Here is a 10,965-nt window from a genome sequence, read left to right as displayed (position 1 = left end):
CAGCTTCTAATTAAATGACAACTGGGTGCAAACAGATGAAACTGGTCCATGATCTCTACTTTCTTTACTCAGCAGTACTACAGAACTGTAATTATTCAATTTCATCCAGCTCTCCTCACCACTCAGTTTGAAGACGGTTACTTTGGCAGATAATCTGATCTACGAAAAATAGCTTCTTAAGTTAGAACTGTCAACAGCTTCTACAACAAATGAATTCCTCGATCCAGTTTAGCATGTAAAATGAGCTTTAATATATGGCATAGATATCATTCTTCAGTCCTTTGAGAGTTTTCTTCCATTTTTATCAGAAATACTTCAGAGCAGATACCTTCCATCAGTGCTTTCAGCATACATGATGTATGGGTAGAATTCAAAATAAACACGAAGTTGTTTAGACAGAAAAGACTACACATGCAAAGCAAGCAGTGCATTCAGAAAAACAGGAAGAGAATAAGTGGTATAGTTCCTGCAGTAAAGAAAGAAACCATCATTCCCTGTATACCTTCCAGTGGACTGTGTAAATCTTTCACATGGTCACTTTGATTTCAACAAAGAAAATTTAGTATGCAGAATGAGAAAAACTTTCACAGAGTCACATAGAATGGCTAGGGCTGGAAGGGACCTCAAGGATCACAAAGCTCCAACTCCCCTGCCACAGGCAGGGCCACCAACCTCCACATTCAATACTAGACCAGGCTGCCCAGGGCCCCATCCAATCTGGCCTTGAACATCTCTATGGAGAGGGCATTTACAACCTCTCTGGGCAGCCTGTTCCAGCACCTCACAACTCTCTTGGTAAAGAACTTCTACCTGACATCCAACCTAAATTTTCCCTCCCTCAACTTAACTTAAAACTATTTCCCATTGTCCTGCAGTTATCAACCTTTTCAAAAGAGTCAACTCCCCTCCTGTTTATAGGCTCCCTTTAGGTACTGAAAGGCTGCAATGAGGTCACCCCACAGCCTGCTTTTCTCCAGGCTGAGTGTTTAATATTTACAATGTTATTTTTTATCCTAAGACTGAAGATTAATATGGGAGTTTTAATGTGGCTTTGGACATGCGTTGGCAAGGACAAGAGACTAGTTTGCCAATTGATTCTTCATCTGCTTGTAAGCATAATATTGGAAATTTGGTTGTGTTATTAGTTAGCTTTCAAATGACTATTTGCTCTCAAGCTGCATTTCACCCAATCCTCTGTTATTTTAAACAATTGCACATCACCATACTTATATAGCAACTACAAGTTAGACAACTGCAAGTCTGTGCATTTCACTGCAAAAGTACTTCTTATCAGTTTAATGATGATATACTGAAGAGACAAGCAACTGCTTTTCATAAAGAATTTGAACTAATTAGCACTTTTAAAAATAAGCATCTCATTTTACATAAAGCTTTTCCGCTCATAAGAGGGATTAATATAGCTCTCCTTTTGTGCAGTTGCACTCAAATCTACTGCTGTCACAGTTTCATCATGGAAAGCTATTGTAGCCATGTATCAAAACTCCTGTAATTTAACTCCGGAAGTAAAAGATTCACCAAAATGACAACTCACACCACAGAACTTAAACACTTTCATTACTACTGATCTTCAGAGTTAAGACTTCCAGCCCAGTATGTTTTCTTGTCCAATTTATTGATTTTGATATCAGTTAAATAAACACCTGGCATTGTAAATGCCAATCACATTCAGTTTCACAGGTTCTACATTCATTTCCATTGCTGTGGAATTCTTTGCAAGACTACATCCATGGCTTCCTCCATAGGTAGACATCCACAAAACCAAGTGATTTTTGGTTGATCCTTTTGATTGCCCTCCTGTTCAAAATACGGTATCCCTTGTCTAAACCGAATCTTTTCCAAAACCTATAAAGCATACACATCCAACCCACCTCTTCATATTTCTGTTGTTCCCTTTTTCAATAGGGAAATATTAAAAAAATGAAAGTGTTGTTACTTATATACATAACACATTATTTATTTACATGCAGTCCAAGACAATTCTTCACTCAACGCAGCCCAGGCAAACCAGAAAATTGGACACCTCTGACATAAAGCATGAGTTTCACTTCCCATTTCCTCTCTCCTTTTCAGCTCCATAGGTCACTGCATATTGACCTTGCATTCAATAGGCACACACGCCACACACAATATATTTGTGTCACTTTTTAGACAGAAACAGACAATGCAGCTATACCCTGAATCTGCAGTCTGCACAGCAGCTAGCTGAGAACAAGCTATTAGTAGCACAAAGGTAGCACAGCTTTCAAAACGTGCAGGTAGTACAGGTTACATTGTGAGAGCTGGGCTACCTTTCTTTTAAATCAAATGTGAGGAACAATATGTTCTTATATCTGTTCCAGCTAACTGGGACCATGAGCTCAGCAGCTTACAAATTAATCTAAGCAAGCTCTAAGAGGATTTTTCAGAATTGTACTTCAGCTCTCATATAGCTTAAGAGACATATAAAGCTTTTTTTTTTTTTTTTTTTTTTTAAGACTTCACAAAGGTTCACTTACAGAGATCCAGCTGATCCTACTTGGAGGACCTGGCTGCGTTGTGCATGTCACAACCATTGTCTCAAATCTGTTCTTAAGCTGCACCAGGGGACATTTAGGCTGGATATTAGGAAATGCTACTTTTCTGAAAGAGTAGTCAGGTGCTGGAATGGGCTGCCCAGGGAGATGGTGGAGTCACCGACCCTGGAGGTGTTCAAGGAACATTTGGATTTTGTGTTGAGGGACATGGTTTAGTGAGAACTATTGATCTTGAAGGCCTTTTCCAACCTCGGTAATTCTATGATTCTTGCTCTCAGTATGTTTCTCACACAGAGATGTCCCTTTGCAACTGACAGGCCACGTTGCTTGCCTGTCTTCAGGTCTAATCTAAAGATGAATTAGATGCAGTAATCCTTCCTTTCAAAAGCTGCCTCATAAGCTCACACATTTTCCTAGAGATGAAAGAATACTCTATTAATCTTCTGGCAGCTTCAGCACATCAAAGAACACAACCTGCTTATGTCCCTGGTTGCGTGGCCGGCAGCTTTCAGTGCATGGCTTTAAGATTCAGGATCTGTTCCCTTGTAATTAGTGGACCACCACAGATAGCACAAAAATTATTTCATTCATAACACATTCAGGACTAAAATCAGCATGTTTTCTGAGAGACAGAATAATTAAGCAGCAAGCATAAAAAAAAGTTCTCCTCAATATCTGTTTCCCATGCTTAGAAAAAAAAAAGCATAAGCTTTAGAGCCTCAAGTAATTTCAACTGGCAAAGGAGAGCTGTCTCAGCAAACTTAAATACCCTCAGGTTTCAGGAAAGTTGATAGAAAGTTAAGTCTAATTTTCTGTTCACACTTCTCCCTCCTTTTGACTCCCTGAAGAAGAGCAGAGCAGAACCTTGATGTCAGAAGGCAATTCAGCAAGAGCCATCAGAAACAATAAATGCACAACTTAAAATATCATTTTCCACTTACCAGTGACAGAAAGCATCTCTTCAAACAAACAAAATTTTCTACTCAAGACACTGCACAGTAAGTCACAGCAAGGACAAGAGCATATGTTAAAATTAGTGAAATCAAAAGAGCATAGAACTTGCACAGTAACGGAACGTAAGAGAAAACAGTTGAAATGCATGGTAGCTTCTCGCAAGCTTCTCCAAACAGAGAAGATAGATTTTCTCTTTAAATTCTAACTAGATCTTGTATATAAAGCACAGATAATTTCTGTTTGAGCTAACATAAATCATAGTTTCATTTCTGATTGAAAACACCAGAGTGCTTCCATATACAATAAGCATCCATTTATCCATCCAGGAGCGTTAGCTTTACCAGCTAGAATTCTTACAGCAAGTGCAAAAGCATTCAGAAGTCAGTGGGCTTCCTCTACTGATTTTGCCACAACACCAGCTGCATCAAATCAAGATATGTAGTGTAAGCACACCAGCTTTACTTCAGCTAGCTCCAGCTAAATCTTTAAAATTAAAACAACTGAAAAAGATACAAAGACTATTTCCACCCATAGCCAATTCACTGTTGAGCAAAAGTTAATATATTGGAGCCAGCACAAGTATGCCCCCCGACACTAGTTGCTTAGTCCAGATTTATTTGCATTTATATCAAGACTAATGTGACCCTTATATGTTTACGACTGCCTGCTTGCGATGAGGGCCTGTTTTCTTCCATAGCTACACCACATTTCTTAAGCTGCCATCTGGCCCAATAAAAGCAGCCTTACAGAAATACACAGATACAGAAATAAATCGGTATTTCATGGCTCAGGCCCACAGCAAGAATTAAAGTGAAAACTGTTTATTCCACTCCTGAAGCTATTTTCAAAACTACTTAACCCAACGTATACACTGCTCATCATTTATATGATACCCAATAGGCGTTAAGCTAAAATGAGATTTCAACCTGTAATAGGTGATTGCATCTTGTGAAAAATGCTTTCCAGCTACCAGAAAGTGTTTGCTATTGTATTCTGAATACCTGACTTAGTAACTGACATTGGGAACATTTGTTTGACGTGAATATGGAGATAAGTGAAGATCTGTGCTCAAAACAAAACAGACACCGATAAAAGGTCAAATTTGACAGGCTGAAGAAACCCTTACAGCTCCTCTTCAAATCAAATTTGAGTTTTCTATAAAGGTCAGTGTCATTTTGACCTATTTCAGTTTTCTTCATTAACTGGTTTCAGGAATGCTTTGAAATATTATAGCTATAAACATTAGGGGAATCCTTAATCCTGACATGAACATAGCATTGCATCACCTGTACAACAGAGCCTCCACAGCAGCATATCATCTCCCAGGATTAAGGAGTCTTTTCTATATCATAGATCTTTGTGTGAATACAGATAAACTGCGCATCTTTCTCAATGTTCCCAAAAGATCTACTATAAATACATTCAGTCGATTCACAGCATTCAAAGGCAATCTGGTACTTTTCAGCTTTATAAGAAAAAAAAAAAAAAAAAAAAAAGAACTCCATACTCCTAGAATACACCAATCAGTGGTCATTACTCTGGTATTATCTCAGCCCTGAAGCAAGAGAAATCAAAACAATACCTTCATCTTCGAATGTTGCTTCCCCCCAACCTCCCTGCCGGCTTCTTCAAACACCCTGCAAACAACATCCTGTCTGTTCAAATCTGGTCTGACTAGCAGCTTCACTTCAGATCTGTAATTATCAATTAGGGGTAATAAATGAGGCATTTCCTATGAATAGGAAGATGGATAGGTATGAAAGGCTTTTTCAGTTTACTCCAGTTTGTGTCAGCTTAGGAAGAACTACCACAGTTCCATCAGGCCAGCTGGAAGCCTGGGCCAGAGAAACAAAAGCTGAAGACAGGCTTACAGCAACAGCTTGATGAGAATAGAACATCCTGATCACTCATTTCTTTTAACACGAAAAAAAAATCTCATTATAAACTAAACTGTCTTAAACAGAGAAAATAAACATTAGCTTTCAAACAGATATCTCAGAACTTCATGGTTCTACCCAATCCACTCCAGTCTGGCTTCAGAGGCACCAAAAGAATCTGATGTTTCCACCTGACCCCCTCAAGCAGTCACAGCTCACATCACATGGAAAAGTGAACACAGTTCTTCAATTGATGATTAAGGGTGGGGGGTTCATCAAGGTTCCCCCGTTGCTGGAGGGGAAGAGGAGGTGAAGGAGAACCACTTCTGGCTTTTGAGCTTGCTAAGCCTGTTCGTCTTAAGACAGCAACCTGACTGGAGAACTTGACCCTCTACAACTTTCATGAGATAATAGACTACTGAGCATCCACTTAACCAGGACAAGCTCCAAGACTGTTTCCTCCACTAAAACAATTATATCAAGTACTTTTGAAGCAATTGTAAAATATATCTGTTGTCAGTAACTACAGGGTTGATTTTAGGCTCTTGAGCTTGTTCTCATTAAAGCTGAAGTCTTCAAACCATTTTTATTCCAGTTAATCCATACTGCCTGAAATACACTCTGAAGTCATTGGTTCCCTTGAAACAGAGAAGTGAAAAGAGGCATCTATGAAAGTACTAAACCCTTCCCCAGAAAGCAATTAGACAAAAACTATGCCTAAAATTTTTCCCCTTCAACAAATCCTATACAGTTTTATGGCAAGTGTTTTTAAACATCAGTGAAGTTTGAAAACCATACAAAGATGTTTATTGAAAAAAGAATTTAGTAGTATATCATTGTGCCTTCCTCTATCTTTCTATATCACCTCCCAAAACAGTACATTTCCCCTGAAAAACGACAAATAATAGGTTCTTCAGCCTTAATTTCTATGCATATAAAAACCTGTTCCAACACCAGGTAACGAAGTGCTAAAGGTCACCATCATTGTGTTCCTTAACGTACTGAATTTGGTTCACTTATTAAAAACAAAAACAAACAAAAAAAAAAAAAACACACACACATTCAGAATAAACTTCTGTAAGTAGCATTTGAGCACTTCCCAACTTCAAGGAAAAAGTTGCACAGAAGCTGAGAAATATTTGCATTACTGATGGAATTGCAAGATGCAGTTTAATGCAACGCAGCTTTAGCATAAAGTGATCCTTGCAAACATAATGACATCTAAACAGTAATCTTTCTCCTTCTCTCACTGTGAAATCATTTGTTCTGTCTTCCACTTAAGCATTTTCGATCATTTAGGGACAACACTTCTTTGCATCATTACCTGGCTAATTTTAAACACACTTGTTGCAAAACAAGTTTCCCCCACCATCCTGTTACATCAACAACATATGTCAGACCCAGGAAAGCTATTACAGCAAGAAAGCTAATTATTCCTCAATTCAGACACCTGTGAGCCATACCAGCTATTCTGCAGATAGAGAAAAAGGCATAAGAAAGAGATGGGCATTCATAGACCATACATGCAACCAAAGATTTGTTTGGTGGAGCTGGAAGTTCTACTTGCAACATTTATAATGGCTACCACGCACATTAGCATTTCCATTATATTCCCAGGGACACCATTTAACCTCTGCCAAGCTTCCACTTCTTCCTCTAAGGAGCAGTTTAAAGAGATTTGTCTGTGCAGAATGGGAGTAATTGTTTCGTTCAAGCTCACAATGAAGCACCTTCTCAATACAAGAATAGAGGCCATTCCTCAGCAGGTTGTTATCTCTTCTCATATCCCTTAAATCACTTTCTCTGCTCACAGTTCCAAGATGCAGCCATCAGCTTCAGTAAATCAGAGGAGGACACAGAGAAAACAGGACAAGCGCAGCACTTACACTAGAGAAGGGCTTACTATACCTACTTCAGGGGAAATCCAGACTTCAGTGTAGAAGTAAGAGCAAAATTAAACATGTTGAATTGGGAGAACCATACAGAGAAGCAAGCAAAAGCTTTGTTCCTTGGTCATGAGGACGACAACTGGCTAGTTAGCACAGCTTAGTGCTCACTAAACATAGGCTTAAAAACCTTCCTTCTGCCTGTCATTTACCTCCTCCCCGTGCTGAAGGACCCTCGTGGCATGTAAAGAAGCTGCGAGCATATCACAGAGCCAAATTCACTTAAATACAAACCATTCTCGTTGGAAGTATTGGTGACATTCAAGGTCATCTCACCATGATTCCAGCAAATTAAGAGAATAGGCTAATAAGAAGAGGAAGATGAGGTTGTTGTAAGAAGAGGATATTGTCCAATACTTCCACAATTTAAATTCTTTAAAGGAAAGTTCTGAACATACAAGCAAAAAGCATATGAGAAATATGAAACAAGCAAGCCTGTTCACGTGACTACCTTATTACACTTCCAGCTATTGTTGAAAACAAACATATTTCTTAGACTGAATTGCACACTTAGACATAGATTCACTCACATTAACATAAACTCAGCTGTCTGAACAAGGGCAATACTTGTAGCAATAAAGGTACATATCGGATATGCAGTTGGGTGGTTCTTTTTACTAAAAGCAGCTACTTCACAAAACCCACAAAACAAATATTCTCTTTATAGAAGATCGGTGTTTTCCTACAGAGAATCAGCATTACAAAGAGAACTTCTCTCAAGTTGGAGATCATGAAATATTTGTCCTAGAACACCATTTTAAGCCTCCATACTAGCCTACTACTTCTCTTTTCACAGAAAGTCTCTCAGCAGGATACAGTAAACGATACCTCCCTTACCACCAACAAGCTATAGATTCTTTTCCTCACACAGCCGCACACTTAACTACTTATCACCCCAACCACTCTTTATGGAGTAAAGTACTGCCTCTCAGTTTATTTGAGTCAGATGTTATTTTATCACTGATGTACTGTCAGCTTATTCCCCTCAATACTGTAAGTCTCCAAGAAGTAGGGACACCCACAGCATACTCCTCCTCTTTTCAAAGTGAAAAACCACACTTCACTTGTAAAACATAAGAAGGAATTCATTTGTTGATATAGCAGTAACCATACAAGGCTTAACCACAAATAAGGCATCAAATTAACAACATTCAAAACAGCAAGGTACACTTGGTTAATCACCATATAAAGAACTGTGGTAAAGACACACAGGAGACCCTCCCACTAAGTCACAAGGAAATAGAAGCTACACAAATGGAAGTAAACTCCATTTGCTTTCTAAATCTCACAGAGGTAAAGAGCCCAGATGCAGCTGAAACCGCTTCCACACACAGACTTGGTTATTAGTTTGTATTTAAGCAATTACATAAGCACAACCAAGACAAGACATATAAGACATAACCATAGTAAAGCTAACAAAACTTAACTGACTTTTAGTCACTTACCAAAGGTTTGTATCAGCAAGGCATCACACAGCACCAAAGCAGGCATAACTTCAAGAGCCATCTTTACTTAAGAGGAGCTCCCATCACACAGCAACCTGTCCTGCATAAGGGCCCAGGACCCCCTGGGCCTGCTCACTATTTATGAGGTAAGATGGTTGATTCATACTGGTAGTAGCAGCTGCTCTAATGGACCTCAGCTGTTGAACCAGGTGTCTGCCATCAGCCTGCCATCAGTTCTTTCAGCACCTAGCTTCAGACAGATTTGTAGTTCTTATCTGTCTTCAAGAGACTTGTATTTTCATCTGTACTGTGCTCACTGTCTGCCTGAGCAAGGCTACACATGAAGCAGACTGGCTGAGGGGGAAGGTGGGGAGCATAGAGTCATACAACATAATTTACCAGAACATTCTGATGCATACAACAGCAATATAAACATGACTACGTCCTCAAGAGCCTTAAAAAAATAAAAGAATGGGGGATTTCTCCTAGGGGTTTTCTCAGTAACAAATACATAGCCCCTACGAAGGAATTTCTACTTCTCTATTTTCCCCAGGTGCTTGAGGGATCAGTAAGTAAGCACCTGCTTACCATGCTCTTCTTCACTGCACATATAATAAGCAGATGGAAGCTCCTGTCCCATCAAAAAAGAGACAGCAAACTTTACCTTTGTTACTGCAAGAGAGTCAAAGAACACAAGGCAATACTCAGCAAGCCACTGAAGCAACAGTAAAGCCTTCCTCTCATTGCTCCTGGGTTCAAGTGCCATCTCACCCACCCAGCTGTGGAGGGCCTCATGTTCCCAGGCCCACCTGGGAATATCTCCGCTGCGGGGTAGCAAGGACTGCATGCATTCTATTGAAACTGCCAATTTTTGATAGGTGATTTACAATGGAGAAGGCTAATGGCATTACTTTAAAAAGAAAAAAATGCTTGTATTAAGTAACTATCTGTGATAAAGTTGCTTTTTTTTGTTGTTGTTCGTCTGTTTTGTTTTTTTTTTTTTTGCTGCTAGGGGGAGGTGTTTGTGGGTTTTTTGGCCTTTTTTTCTTTTTTTTCTGTTCTTAGATGATCTAAGAAAACTGTAGTTTGATGTAATCTGGAAAATATTTAATAAAACACTATTTCACAATCTTTTTTCAGGGGAAAAAAATCTTAATTATCTATCCTTGATCTAAAAAAGCAGGACAGTTAACTTGTGATGTTTCCATGTGCCAGAAATTGCTGAATAGTCTTTTTTTTTTTTTTGCCAATTAAAACTTTTTGTAACTCCTGAAAACTGAATGACTGGCATGTAATTTATTAAACTTGAGGTTCTAGAAAAGAATTGATGGAATAAGTCTTAACGACCAAAACATGATGTTATAGTATTGGGTCAAGTTAATCCAAACCAAGAATAACTTTTAAATTAAATGACCCGAGACAGATTTAACTTTAGTTGGATCTCTGCACTGAAATTTCAGCTGAATTATGGTTTTGTATTCTCTTCCTTCAGCCAGAGCAAGGCTCTTATAAAGATCTCTTGTTAATTTGTGTACTACTTAAAAAAAAAAAAAAAAAAGACAACAGTAGAAAACAGGCTTATATCTCAAGGACACAGTGTCGTGTATGTTTTCTAGTTCTCCATGATTTAAAAGTACATGGTCCTAATAACTGTGGTCCATCTAGCAGCCCTGGCTTGCTCACTCATACCCAAGGAGAAGGAAGGCATCTTGCCCCATGAGCTTGGTTTGGACACAAATGCCTCCTACCTCTCCAGCCATGGTAGACCTCACAGCTCAGTGTGACAGGTGTTACAGGAGGGAAGCCTTCACCTCTCATCCCTAGGTATACATGTGGCTCTATCCACATCCCAGCAGTGCAAGTCAGCTCTTTGTGTCACTTCTCCCACTTTCAGCAGTAAGAACCAAACACAGCCCACAAGGCATTTTAAAACCCAAATCTGTCCCTTGTAGCTGACAAAACTGGATCACCCTACAGACAGGAAAGGAACACATTTGATAATGAAGTGCTGAAACCCTTTCCATTAGATAACATCCATTTGGGGGTTGTTGGGAAACGTTGCTTCTTCACTTCCTTGCAGGAAGCCTCGTTACCATATGTGCATTGACGTTATCTTATTGCAGGCAGCTGAGAAAGTGTGGGTGCCAGCGTGTGAATACCAAATAATAAAGGAATCCCCCGGAGAGGTCTGATTCAATTTCCTCTGTAA

The sequence above is a fragment of the Lagopus leucura genome, unplaced genomic scaffold (genome assembly GCF_019238085.1).
Source record: "Lagopus leucura isolate 7727_CA_CO unplaced genomic scaffold, USGS_WTPT01 Super-Scaffold_100004, whole genome shotgun sequence".
NCBI lineage: Eukaryota > Metazoa > Chordata > Aves > Galliformes > Phasianidae > Lagopus > Lagopus leucura.
Note: the sequence above shows the minus strand (reverse complement) of the source record.